This window comes from Schistocerca americana, chromosome X (assembly GCF_021461395.2).
Source record: "Schistocerca americana isolate TAMUIC-IGC-003095 chromosome X, iqSchAmer2.1, whole genome shotgun sequence".
NCBI classification, from domain to species: Eukaryota; Metazoa; Arthropoda; class Insecta; order Orthoptera; family Acrididae; genus Schistocerca; species Schistocerca americana.
The window spans coordinates 131,780,048-131,795,375 of NC_060130.1; positions in this window are offsets into that span (position 1 = coordinate 131,780,048).

Below are 15,328 nucleotides of genomic sequence, written 5' to 3' on the forward strand. Positions count from 1 at the left end.
CCAACTACTCGTCGCCGCACACCAGAAAAAAAAAAAACGAGTTAATATTGCACTGTCATACAGCTCTGAGCTAAGTTGAAAGTTTCTGGTCCTTACGTTATCGGGAAGTTGTTTCAAGTGAGTTGCAAATTTTGTACCGAACATACAGACAGAGTGAAAACAAAGTACTCTCCGCCACATACCAGACTCGAAAGCGAGTTGCTATTGCAGTGTCATCCAGTTCTCAGCTATGTTGAAAGTTTCAAGTGTCTAGCTTAGAGGTCAGTTAGTTTAAAATCAATGGCAAAATTTGTACCGAACAAACAAGAAACCGACCCAATAAAAACGTGTTAAAAAGTGCCTGTTCATTTATATGTACATAAATTGACAGTACAACATCAGATTTTAAACTTTTAAAACTAATAAAAAATTAATATTTAATGCAGCAAGTACGAAACTTCGTATTTAAGTAAATAAATACATACATTTTGAAAATACTTTATTTTTAGACATATACGTTTATTCGTATTCCCTTGACATTAGATAACTTATTTACATGTAAAAAGCTGTCAATCCTAGTCATCGATGATGTATAACCGAAAAGGCTAAAAAAGCGTGTAAATGAATCCACTCAAACCAGGAGACTGAGTGAAAACATTCATATAACGTCCGCAACCGACGGAGATTTGTTTCAGTCGGTTGTCTCGCATTGAGTGAAACCACTTAAACCCGGTGAATGACTGGAAACATTCATACAACTGACATGGCCGCAGAGGCTAGTTTCATTCGGTATTTTCAATCGACTGTAAAAAAAAACCGGAATTAAAAACAACCGACTGACCAATCGGCTTTTTAAAAACAGTTGGTTGTCCCATCACTAGACAGAGAAACACTAGCAATGTGGAACAGCAGTGGATCATGATAGTAGAGCCACCCAGGGAGAACAGGTTTATCCTAAAAAATAATGTTAGTTCCCAAGATGGCATAATAAAATAAACGAAGACCCCTCTCAATTCTTATCACGCGAACAGCAGGCAATCCCGTAAGACAACGAACGGACTGTAGCACACGCACTCATGGGTACCCACCCCGACAGAAGAAGCGGTGAGCCCTGCCATGCCTTACGGGCGTTAGGGATGGCGGTTATCGCTGAAACAACTGGCTTTCGGTTACATCGGTTTTCTTCCGCCCCAGTCTACCCTGACTATTAAGATCGCTCAAAATAACCGGTTTCTGAAATAACCGATTTTCCGTTTTTTTTATTTTTTATTTTTTTTTTTTATTGTCCGCAGCTCGTGGTCGTGCGGTAGCGTTCTCGCTTCCCGCGCCCGGTTTCGATTCCCGGCGGGGTCAGGGATTTTCTCTGCCTCGTGATGACTGGGTGTTGTGTGCTGTCCTTAGGTTAGTTAGGTTTAAGTAGTTCTAAGTTCTAGGGGACTGATGACCATAGATGTTAAGTCCCATAGTGCTCAGAGCCATTTGAACCATTTGAACCGTTTTTTATTATTGTTATTCCCTGTAGTAAACAAACATGGAAAAATATTTACTCACTCCGTTTCAAGTTACATATAGTCAAATCATTAAATAAAGTTTCCAAATGAAAGAAAACATAGTTCGTTCACTGTTCGCTACTTTTCTCAAAAAGCGATAAATGGTTGAAAACTACGGAAAAAATCTCCAGTATTCTACTACTTATTCTAAATTTTTGAAACTCTGCTCATTATTGACGTTGTAATCGGGGATCATATCACTACTAGGGCACTACGAATAGCCAGTGCTAAATGGTGAAAATCGAGGGTGAAGAACTATATTTTTCGTGTTAATTTGTCCGTTTTCTAGGGCTACAAGCACTAAATGCATATTATGTAGATACAGACAGTGTATCAGCTACTTTCTATTTTTATTGTATACTACGAATGAATTGTTGTTAAGTTCTTAATTTATTACTGCTATCATAGTTTCCTTCCTCTTTTATTAGGTCATGGAAACGGCAGACAGAGCTTTAATTTTTTAAAGAATATGGAGCATTGTAATTCATTGCTACGTCACTTCGAATTCACCTTTCCCGACTAAGGTTGGCGCTATTCAGCAATACAGAGGATGTCCGTCGACGACAATGAGAAACTGCCGTATAGAGCAGGTGGGGGCCAGTCTTGCACGACACACGGCATCCGGCATATTAGTACCAACTGTTATGTCACGTTTATGTTGCTCCTTTATGTCAGCATCCTTATTAAAATAACACTGATCGCTTTTCCCATTTTCTATAGTAACGAACTATTTCAAACCAATGGAAATTAACGAATAAAAATTACTCATGTTTTACGAAAGATTTATTTTAAAACGAAAAAGTTTAGCACTGCTGCTATGCCTAATTGATAGTTCGGTTTTTTTACTCATTTATTAGTAAAAATTTTAAAAAAAGCGCTTGTTATGACAGAGATCAAAAATATACCGATAGATACCGCTTATTCAGGACTAAAATATTGGTATCGGTTTTAACCGATAGATTTTTTCCATCCTTAGTTGGCGTCCGATCACGTGAATCACATATATCGTTTACGTCTCGCTAATAGTGAACATAGCTCTCGATTATCAAAAGTGCTTAGTACTCCTAGTGCATGAGAAGTTAGAGACAGAATTTCGCCAACGTGGCCTGCCACGAGGTCATACGTCTCGGGAACTGACTTTACGGACGCTACGTGTTCACTGCTCCAGGACACCGACCAAGTGAGGCTGTATGAGCCTGCTGGAGCCTATTTAGAAACGCGGTCATTCTTACAGAAAGCTATGTTCGTCTTAACAAGCTGGTTCTGACGGAGCTCTTCAGATTTGGTAGGTTAAGAATCAACGTGTATTTATTTTAATTTATAAATCAATTCCCTAACAAAATAATTGTAGTATCGCAAGAACATGAACTGCCGAAGGTACAGACCCTCGCGACAACTCACACGGAGCAACCGGCAGGAGATGTCACTGTGTCTTGCACAAGATACAGGCCCCACAATGGCCGCAGTGTTGCGAGAGGCGCTGTAACGCGCAGCGGACAGCCCCTGCACAGGAGTGCTTTTGTAGCTTCAGGCCGTCCCACGGCCCACGGCCGCCAGTGTGTGGCACAGCCAGAGGGGATAGATTATAATTGGGTGCTTCCGTGCGGTACACAGGCCTCCCTCGCAAAACTGCGCGCCGCAGCTGTTCAATTAGTCGCATGCGTCATATTGTTCTCAGCCGACCACGTCGCCAGGTTCCATCGCACAGCTGAAGCTGCATGTTTGTTTAAAATCGGAACACATACAATCAATCGTTCTTTCTGTCCATTCGTTTTGTTTGCATTGTAGCGATCCCTGACATTATTTACATATAATGGGTATCCAGAATAGTGGGCAATACGTGATCGGATTCCTCACAAAGAAAAAAGAAAAGAAGTCGTGTTAACACCGTTATGGATTTCGTAGCTTCCTAACTATGAGTTATGATTTCAGTCTCGTTTGTGTGACGGTCAGTTTGTTCTGTCGTGTAATCGTGACTTCCAAATAGTCCAAAATTTTAGCTCCTCCAATCCAGTCAACTACTAAAGCTTCACATAAACAGATTCTACATCTATACTCCGCAAGCCACCTTACGGTGTGTGGCGGTGGGCAGTTTATGTACCACTCTCACTTCCTCCTTTTGCCATTTTCCTGTTCCAGACGCGGGAAGAACGACTGCTGGTGAGTTCCGTGCGGGATCGAATTTCTCTAATTTCATCGTCATGGCTTTATCGCCAGACGTGCATAGGAGGAAGCAATGAATTGGTTGACTCTTCTAGGAACGTACGCTCTCTGACCTCAACATTAGACCATAACGCTATGCAGAACGGCTCTCTTGCAGGGTTTGCCACTGCGGTTGACTGAGTATCTCAGTGACGCTTTCGCGCTTGCTAAATGAACCTGTTAGGAAACGTGCTGCTCTTCTTAGGACCTTCTACGTTTCCTCTATCAGTCCCATCCGGTAAGAATCCCACACTGACGAGCAGTATTCAAGTACTGGTCGAACGACTGTTGTGTAAGCTACTTTCTTCGTTGATGGAGTACAGTCCCTGAGAATTCTTCCAATGAAACTCATTCTGGCATCTGCGTTACTTGAAATTAATTTTTTGTGGTCGTTCCACTTCAAATGGCTCCGTACGCATACTCCATGATATTTTATCGAAGTAACTGCTTCCAGTGATTGTTCTGCAAGTCTGCAATCATAGAGTGAAGGACTTCTCTGTCTATGTTTTCTCAATACGTTACATTTGTTTATGTTGAGAGTGAATTGCCACTCCCTGCACCTAGCGTCGAACCTCTGCAGGCCTTCCAGAATTTCGCTACTGTTTTCTAGCGTATTGACTTCTCTGTATACGTCAGCATAAACCGTGAAAAGCCTCATGGAGTTTCCAACGTTATATATTAGGTCAATTATAGAAAGTAATGGTCCTACGACACTCGACTGGGGCACGCACGATGTTACTCTTACGTCTGAAGACTTCCCTCTCTTCAGAACGACTTGAGTGTTCTGTTTGCTAGAAACTCTTCAATCCAGTCACATAGTTGGTCTGATATTTCCAGTCAAGGAGCAAGATACCTTCCTGGGCACCCGTATCTACAGCTCTCTGTGTCTCGTGGACGTAAAGATCGAGCTGGGTTTCGCATCATAATTGTTTTCGGAATCCAGGTTGCTTCCTACAGAGATTTTCTGTCTCCAGAAATATCGTAATACGCGAGCGTAAAATATGTTTCAAAATTCTACAACATACCAACGTCAAAGATATGGTCCTATAGTTGTGTGAGTCTGTTCGACAGCCCTTCATGAAAACGAGAGTGACCTGCGCTTTTCTCCAATCGCCGGTGATGATTTCCGGAATACTATGTAGCGTCAAACAGATTTGCAGGGCAATCTACGGAAGTTTCTTTAGCAAGACATCGCCTGATGGTAGAAAGATTAACCGTCAGTGGTCAGCACTTGAATAAGTTTGGACCACGATACGCCTGACGTCATTATCTCTTTTCCACCGATACAGCAATCTTCGAGGAGGCTCCTTTCTTGCACCCCTCTCCTTTTTCTGTACCAGAATGGGAAAGACAGCTGTAAAGCATACGTAAAGATACAGGTAATTAGAGGTTATCTTAGAGGAGTCTTTTATCTACTAGGACTACTGCGAGCATACAGAGAAGAAAGTTGTACTAACAAATTATTTCCTTATAAAATTAATGAGAAGAAAATAGGGTGCAGATTCAACCGGTCTCAAAACAACTACTAATGGCTTGCTCTATCTGCAGCCTAACATGCCTACGCGGTCAGGAACAGATGTGCCCACGCGAAAGTTTACATGTCATATTTAACGAAGCATGCAACACAATAACTGGTTGCATGAAGGCAATAACTTTCAACAAGCTGTACAAGTCATACTGCATATCTCTTATATAATTCTGACTAGTTTCCCTATGATACAATAAGAAATTTAAGCATACCTTAGACGGAAGGTGAATCACGCACGGAGCAAACGACGTATTCGGTGTACCAGAGCAGCTAAAGTCAAGAATGACTCATACAGGGTTTGGAAGAAAATATGGAAACACCACGAAAAATGCATGCTTGCGCATAAATTCAGGTGCTAGTCGAGCGTGCAGGCTGTGACGTTATAGTGAACCACGAACAGTACCTGGACAATGTCGCCAATACGTTGCAAGTGTCAGTCACGATCAGGAAAGGGTTCTGTATAGTCGTGAATCTATTACATCGGAGGTAAGTCAATTCTAACGTGTTCAAATTGTCGGTGCTCATATGGTGAGTGCTTCCTTACCCAAAGTATCATAAGTGTTTGGTATCTCAAGAGGTACCGTATGTTAGATTTGTACCGCATACATGAAAACCGGTAGAACATCATCCACTACGTCACAACGTTGGCGAAAGTGTGTGTAGAGTGATCGTAGCGTATGGTCAATGAAGAGCATTGTGGCGAAAAACAAGAGGACTACAGCTGCAAAAATCACTGTAGAAGTGAATATCGCACTCGTGAACCCTGTCAGCATTAAAACAACACGAAGGAAGTTCTATAATCAGGGTACTGTAGGTCTAACTCGTGTTCCAAAACCACTCATCAGTGCCGGCCGCTGTGGCCGAGCGGTTCTAGGCTCTTCAGTCCGGAACCGCGCTGCTGCTACGGTCGCAGGTTCGAACCCTGCCTCAGACATGGCTGTGTGTGATGTCCTTAGGTTAGTTAGGTTTAAGTAGTTCTAAGTCTAGGGGACTGATGACCTCAGCTGTTATGTCCCATTGTGCTTAGAGCCATTTGAATCACTCATCAGTGATGCAAATGTCAGAAGCAGGAAAACGTGGTGCCGAAACCGTAGGACCGGGGCTGTGGAGCAGTGGAAGGAAGCCATTAGGACGATGAGTCTTGTTCACACCGTCTCCAGCTTCTGGCCGAGTTTACGTCCCAAAAGTGAAACATGGCGGGAGTTCGATGATGATTTGGGCAGCCGTATCGTGGTAGTCCATAGGTCCCATGATTACACTGCGGGGTCGCTTTAATGCCGAGGATTATATGATCATTTTGGCTGATCAGGTCCCTCCCATGTTACTGTGTTTGTTTCCCAGTGGTGATGTGTTCCAAGACGATAGGAGCCTGTTCACACAGGGCACGATGATGAACAGATGTTTCTCCCGAGGTCACCCCAGTCACTAAATCTCAGTATTATTGACCCTTTGTGGTCTACTTTGCAGAGATGGGTTCTTGATCGTTATACACCTCCATCATCGTTACCTGAACTTGCCGCTATTTGCAGGAAAAATAGTATAAGATTCCTTTGTAGACCAAACGGGACCTATACCTATCCATTTTGAGACATCTGGAAGATGTTTCGAACGCCAAAGAGTAGGGGATGGTAATGTACTGTGTTTTAGTATTTCCATATTTTTGTCCACACTCTGTATGTTATAGCTTAGAATAAAATCTTCTCGCTGGTCGCCGCTTAGAGAGGATGAGCCAGCTGGAATTAAACAACAATAGAAACCTTCCAAAATATTCAATACGCTACTAACAGGTATGGTACCAGTCATGGGAAAGCCAGTAAAATGTTGCCTGAAATATGAGGACAACATCCTTTGTGACTGCAGTCAGACCCAAGACATGCAGAGCGCCCTGCTTTTCTGTCCCAGTTCACCCTTAAATATCTACGCGAAGCCACTAGATATACTAGTGATGTAGCCCAGAGTTTGGCCTACAAACTGAAAAGCCGATATGAACGAGTAATAAGGAAAATTTATTTGCTTCAGTGAGATATCAAAAATGGTTCAAATGGCTCTGGGCACTATGTGACTTAACTTCTGAGGTCACCAGTCGCCTAGAACTTAGAACTAATTAAACCGAACTAACCGAAGGACATCACACATATCCATGCCCGAGGCAGGATTCGAACCTGCGACCGTAGCGGTCACTCAGCTCCAGACTGTAGCGCCTAGAACCGCACGGCCACTCCGGCCGGCAATGAGATATCACTAGCACACTGTTGATGGATGCACTCTATGCTCGATGACTCTAGTACATATTTGAATGGATTTAACTGAGCTCACGATAATGCTCGTTATCCTGGTCAATGATAAGGTAGATTTGGAATAACTTATCGGCATACACGCCCACCCGAGTTAAAACAATCAGACTTCTTTCCGTAGCGTTGTGCAATGTCGATATCTCGTGCATGCCTGACAACGACGAAGCATTTCGGCTCGGTGAGATGTGGATGCATTTAATACAGTTCGTACTATACCGAGATCTTAAGCCTCTATTCAGGCGAAAAGTTAGTACTTTGAACGCTTTGTGTGAAGTTCTTTCAACCATTCGTAAAATCTACCATATGAGAGGTGTAATGACTAGCTAAATCAGCTAACACCTTGAGAGTGACAGTCTCATAAGACGGAAACATCATGGTTGTTGCCAATTACATTTAGGTATTTTTTCTTATTTACGCAAGGAGAATAAAAAAAAATTGGAAATTTGTGGTAAGTTCTGTGAGACCAAACTACTGAGGTCGTCGGTCCCTAGGCTTACGCACTACTTAACCTAACTTAAACTAACTTACACTAAGGACAACACACACACCCATGCCCAAGGGAGGACTCGAACCTCCGACGGGGGGAGCCGCGCGAACCGTTGCAAGGCGCCTGAGACCGTCTGGCTACCCCGCGCGGCGAGAATCGGACTCACATGATTTGTCTGCTACTTTCGACGTGCTCTGTAGTTGTTCCAATGTTACTAACCACGTTTGTCATCGCCATAATCGTAGTTACCCACGTTCGTTTAGGCGACGTGTCAGGTCTAGAGTGTTTTGGATATCAGATCCACCGTAGATAACGTGTTCCTATACATACACTGTTTGACAAAAAAAGTTAAGCACCCAGAAGGGCTGCAGAAACCGAGTTGAGAGACTATGTCAAGTTATTTGAGTGACTATAAAGTCGAAGCGAATTTATAAAGAGCTTGGCAGTATGAGCCTACTGATCTGTATGAGGTTGACCTCCGCCCCCCCCCCCTCCCCTCTGGCCTGGATACTTGCACTGATTTGATTGGGAAGGACATCATAAAGCAGTTGTACCTTCTCTAGACACAAGATGGTCCACCACTCACTTATCTGGTCCTTGATATCCTTCATATTGGCACTGGGACAGAGTTGGCGTCCAAGCTGCTCCTACACATGTGCTATAGGGAGGGCATAGAGCTGGGGACAGTGTTGGCCACGTGAATACCTCAACATTACGCAGACAGTTCATAGAGACACAGGTAATGTGTGGATGAGTATTGTAGTGTTGAAAAATGGTTTCTCATGTGAGATAGCACATGAAGGGCAGAATGCAGGTGACATATCGTTGTGCCGTCAGAGGTCACTCAGTGACTACCAGCCGTGACTTGAAGTCATACACGATGGGTGCACACATCATAATGGCAGGTGTAACACCGCCGTGTCTCTCCTAAACATCGGGTGAGTGGGACTTCTCCCCATCTCATCGCCATGCTCGCCAACGATGGTGATCTGGGGTGTTGCGAACCACAATTCATTGCCGAACAACAGGCCACGCCGTTCGTTACCAGTCTGTTCTTCCCACTCACGACATCACTCCAGATTCAGCCATTTTTGTTGTTGTGTTAATAATAGCCTTAGCGTGGGATGGTAATTCCGTAGATCGGCCGCTGTGCATCTCCGACCAGTATTGTGGGATGCCACAGAATATTGCAGGGACCCCACTGGATGCTCTCGGTTGGCTGGTGCAGATGTGAAAGTGTCACGGCGATCTTCCCTTGAGGTGGTCAGATGTGCTCGGCTGGGACCTTGACGGCGAATATACCTGCTCTCACGTTTTCTTGCAGTCCAACTATAGTTCACTGTCACGTTCAAATCCCGCACACATCAGGATATTGCACGATTCGACCAGCTGTCCAAATGGAGACCCACGATGAAGCCCCTTTGAAACTCTGCCAGGTGCTGATTGCGCAACATGTCCTTGTTCTTCACAGCGATCACTCAATATGTGACGCTATTCACACTACTTGTATGCTCTACCAGGGCTCATAACTACACTGAACACGAACAACATAACGCACTCTAATAGCCACTGTACCTGTCACGGAGAATTGTAACTCTAATCATTAAATACCCACTGATGATCTGTATGTGTACTAAGTTAAATTGATATCCGACCTGGGCCGGCCGCTGTGGCCGAGCGGTTCTAGGCGCTTCAGTCCGGAACCGCGTGACTGCTACGGTCGCAGGTTCGAATCCTGCCTCGGGTATGGATATGTGTGACGTCCTTAGGTTAGTTAGGTTTAAGTAGTTCTAAGTTCTAGGGGACTGATGACCTCAGATGTTAGAAAAAGTCCCATAGTGCTCAGAGCCATTTGAACCATATCCGACCACGTCTTCTGGATGCCTAACTTCTTCTTTCGGGCAATGTATTTCTGATCTCTGTCAGTTGCGTTGGTATTACTTCCTCTTCTAATGTATTCGATGGCGTAAACCACATTACCTTTGCAAAGATTTTTTATATGGTCTATGAAAAATACATTTGTTTCTAGGCTATACACTAACGGAAAAAATTTGCAACTCAAAAAATAATTAATAGAGCGTAATGAAATTTTCATAATACTTATATCTAGGTAACATATTTAATTGATTAGCACTGCAAAATCATTGGTTAATGTAAGTGCGAGCTAAGCCTTTGCAAGTGTGAAATGCTGGTACATTAATAACCGGTTGAACCGTCAGAATGTTGAACGCAAGCATTCAAATGAGCGTGCATTGTGTTGCACAGGTGCTGGTTGTCAGTTTGTGGGATGGATTTCCATGCTTGTTGCACTCGGTCGGTCAACGCAGGGATGACCGAGCGAGGTGGCGCAGTGGTTAGACACTGGACTCGCATTCGGGAGGACGACGGTTCAATCCCGCGTCCGGCCATCCTGATTTAGGTTTTCCGTGATTTCCCTAAATCGCTCCAGGCAAATGCCGGGATGGTTCCTTTCAAAGGGCACGGCCGACTTCCTTCCCCGTCCTTCCCTAATCCGATGAGACCGACGACCTCGCTGTCTGGTCTCCTTCCCCGAAACAACCAACCAATCAACGCAGGGATGGTTAATGCTGTTTGTGGATGACAATTAAGTTCTCGTCCGATAATGCCCAATATGTGCTCGACTGTAAACAGATCTGGTGATCGAGCAGGCCAAGGCGAATGTTGGGTTACAACAGCAGTATGAGGGCGAGCTTTATCTTGTTGGAAAATACCCACTGAATGGCAGCTCTACAGTTCGAATCACCAGACTGAAGTACAAATTTGCAGTCAAGATGAATGGGAAAACCACCAGAGTGCTCCTGCTGTCATACTAAATTGCAGCGCAGACCATAACTCCAGATGTAGGTCCAATATGTCTAGTACGCAGACAGATTTGCTGCAGGCCCTCAGCTGACCTCCTTCTAACCAACACACACGGCTACCACTGGCACCGAGGCAGAACTAGCTTTCATCAAAAAACACAACAGATCTCCACCCTGCCGTCCAATGAGCTCTCGCCGACACCACTAAATTCACAAACGGCAGATTGGGGTCAGTGGAATGCACGTTATGGGGCGTCTAGCTCGGAGCTGTCCTTGGAGTAACCACTTTGTAACAGTTCATTGTGTCACTGTGATGCCAAATGCTGTTCGAATAGCTGCTGCAGATTCAGTACCATGAGCCAGAGCCATGCGCCGAACTCGATGGTCTTCCCTCTCGGTAGTTCCACTTGGTCGTCGGAAGCCCGGTCTTCTTGCGACCGTGCTTTCTCGTGACCACCGCCGTAAGCAATCACGTACAGTGGCTACATTCCCGCCAAACGTTCCTGCAATATCGCTGAAGAAACATTCAGCTCCTCGTAGCCCTATTACACGACCTCGCTCAGTGAGGTGCTGATAATGCCGTCTTTGTCCCCTTAAAGGCATTCTTGACCGACATCAACTCCCCACGTCCAGTCTCAAAGGTAACTAACGCCTACGACAATTGCAGCGTGTCTTTGAAGCAAACCTGATTTTCATCCTCATAGTGGCGCTACTAGAGCCTCCCTTATGAGACTGGCGCGAAATTGAAATAGACATCATCTTTCAGATGTAGAACGCAAGCTACTAACTTTCGTTTATGTTTCACAGCTCCTTCTTGGTCCAGTAGTTATTTTTCCGTCAGTGTGTAAGTCTTCTTACACAGTAAAAACCACATCGATACGAAACCTACTTTCGGGAAACCAATTTTCTGTTCTTCTGACATATTAGTCATTGGTTGCTCCCGGATTTGAAGAATAGCATATTTCTTTTCGAAAAAGGCATCTGCATATGCTCATTAAAGTAGTGATAATACCTGAATGCGTCTCTTTCCACTAGAATTCATTCTATTGTAAAGTTTAGAGTCGTAGTAGAATTGGTTCGTACTAATCGTGAATTTCGTGGCCACTGAAGGAGCTGTTGCATACAGGATGTAATAAGATACTTAGGACACGAAGGAGGTGTGAGGCAACAGTAGGTGAAGAACAGCAGGTTATGTTTGGAGAAGGATTTTGTACTGGAAAAGACGTAAAAGAGATGTTTAGTGTAACACACACATTCTTGGCAGTGAGCACAACCTGTAAATGAAGGCTGGAAAAACAAAGACATTTGTAGTGAATAGATAGGGTACAAAAGTTGACGGAGAAATTCCGAACAATGTGAAAAATTTTGCATATCGCAAAATTACATACCAATATCCCTAACTTCTGTTTGCTGCAGAATCCTTGAACATTTTCTCAGTTTGAATGTAATAAACGTTCTTCTACATCTATCTACATCTACATTTATACTCCGCAAGCCACCCAACGGTGTGTGGCGGAGGGCAATTACGAGCCACTGCCATTACCTCCCTTTCCTGTTCCAGTCGCGTATGGTTCGCGGGAAGAACGACTGCCGGAAAGCCTCCGTGCGCGCTCGAATTTCTCTGATTTTACATTCGTGATCTCCTCGGGAGGTATAAGTAGGGGGAAGCAATATATGCGATACCTCATCCAGAAACGCACCCTCTCGAAACCTGGACAGCAAGCTAAACCGCGATGCAGAGCGTCTCACTTGCAGAGTCTGCCACTTGAGTTTGCTAAACATCTCCGTAACGCTATCACGCTTACCAAATAACCCTGTGACGAAACGCGCCGCTCTTCTTTGGATCTTCTCTATCTCCTTTGTCAATCCGACGTGGTACGGATCCCACACTGATGAGCAGTACTCAAGTATAGGTCGAATGAGTGTTTTGTAAGCCACCTCCTTCGTTGATGGACTACATTTTCGAAGGACTCTCCCAATGAATCTCAACCTGGCACCCGCCTTACCAACAATTAATTTTATATTATCATTCCACTTCAAATCGCTCCGTACGCATACTCCCAGAAATTTTACAGAAATAACTGTTAAGGGTCAGTTGCCACTCCCTGCACCAAGTGCCTATCCGCTGCAGATCTTCGTGCATTTCGCTGCAATTTTCTAATGCTGCAACTTCTCTGTATACTACAGCATCATCCGCGAAAACCCGCATGGAACTTCCGGCACTATCTACTAGGTCATTTATATATATTGTGAAAAGCAATGGTTCCATAACAGTCCCCTGTGGCACGCCAGAGGTTACTTTAACGTCTGTAGACATCTCTCCATTGAGAACAACATGCTGTGTTCTGTCTGCTAAAAACTCTTCAATCCAGCCACACAGGTGGTCTGATATTCCGCAGGCTCTTACTTTGTTTATGAGGCGACAGTGCGGAACCGTATCGAACGCCTTCCGGAAGTCAAGGAAAATGGCATCTACCTGGGAGCCTGTATCTAATATTTGCTGGGTCTCACGAACAAATAAAGAGAGTTGGGTCTCACACGATCGCTGTTTCCGGAATCCATGTTGATTCCTACAGAGTAGATTCTAGGTTTCCAGAAATGACATGATACGCAAGCAAAAAACATGTTCTAAAATTCTACAAGAGATCCATGTCAGAGATATAGGCCTATAGTTTTGCGCATCTGCTCGAAAACCCTTCTTGAAAACTAGAACTACCTGTGCTCTTTTCCAATCATTTGGAACCTTCCGGTCTTCTAGAGACTTGCGGTACACGGCTGTTAGAAGGGGGGCAAGTTCTTTCGCGTACTCTGTGTAGAATCGAATTGGTATTGAGACTATGAAGCTTATGTCCACGAATAAGCATGGTTTTAGGAAGCATCTCTCGTGCGAAACTCAGCTTCCCTGAGAACTATGGATGAAGGGCAACAGGCAGACTTCATATTTCTGGATTTCCGGAAAGCATTTGACACGGTGCCCCATTGCAGGTTGTTAACGTAGGTACGAGCGTATGGAATAATTTCACAGATATGTGAGTGGCTCTACGACGTCTCAAATAATAGAACCCAGTATGTTGTCCTCGTCGGCGAGTGTTCATCAAAGACAAGGGTATCGTCAGGAGTGCCCCAGGGAAGTATGATGGGACCGCTGTTGTTCTCTATATACATAAATGATTTAGCGGCCAGGGTGGACAGCAATCTGCGGCTGTTTGCTGACGATGTCGTGGTGTACGGTAAGGTGTCGAAGTTGAGTGACTGTAGGAAGATACAAGACGACATAGACAAAATTTCCTGTTCGTGTGATGAATGGCAGCTAGTCCTAAATGTGTAAGTTAACGCGGATGAGTAGGAAGAACAAACCTGTAATGTTCGGATACAGTATTCCCGGTGTCCTGCTTGACACAGTCAATTCGTTTAAATGAATGGGCGTTGCGTTGCATAGCGATATGAGGTGGAACGAGCATGTGAAAACTGTGATAGGGAAGGCAAATGGTCGACTTCGCTTTATTGGGACAATTTTAGGAAAGAGCGGTTCACGTGTAAAGGAGACAGCATATAGGACGCTGGTGCGACCTATTCTCGAGTACTGCTAGAGTGTTTGAGATTCTGAACAGGTCGGATTGAAGGAAGACATCGAAGCAATTCAGAGGCAGGCTGCTAGATTTGTTACTGGTAGGTTCGAACAACACGTTAAGTGTTACGGAGATGCTTCGGCAACTTAAATGGGAATCCCTGGAGGGAAAGCGACGTTCGTTTCGAGAAACACAATTGAGAAAATGTAGAGAACCGGCTTTTGAAGCCGACCGCCGAACTATTCTACTGCCGTCAACATACATAGCGCGTAATGACCACATAGATACGAGAAATTGGAGCCCATACGTAGGCTTATAGTCAGTCGTTTTTCCTTCGATCTATTTGCGAGTGAAGCAGGAGAAGAAATGACAAGTAGTGGTACAGGGTATCCTCCGCCACTCACCGTACGGTGGTTTGCGGATTCTCCATGTAGATTTAGAGATAGAATAAGATAACTTCTGATGGACACATTCTGAAGGGCCTTTTGGGAGGAATAATTTAATTTAAGACGGTTTTGCATTAAAAGAAGAGTTGCTTCACCTAAAAAAATTAAAAAGCAGTTTCTAAAATTGCTGTCGGAAATGTCTTCGTTTACAGATATAAAAGATCAACAGAAGGATTAGGCGGGAAGTAGAGAATGAAAGTGCTGAGGTGTGGTCCAACCGCTGGATGGTTTTGACGACGCCTTAGACAGCTATGCTTACTAACGAAGAGATTCTTCTGTGAATATAATGAGAGCCATGTCTATATATAATCGTCAAGACTGACTCTTGGCTGGGTCACATGCTCGTACTTCGGATTGGCAGTCAAATACAGGGAGTATATGAGGCTACAAGAGGAAGGCGGAGAATGAAATAAACGGACTATATAAAGAGAGACAATGGGCGCCGATGCTA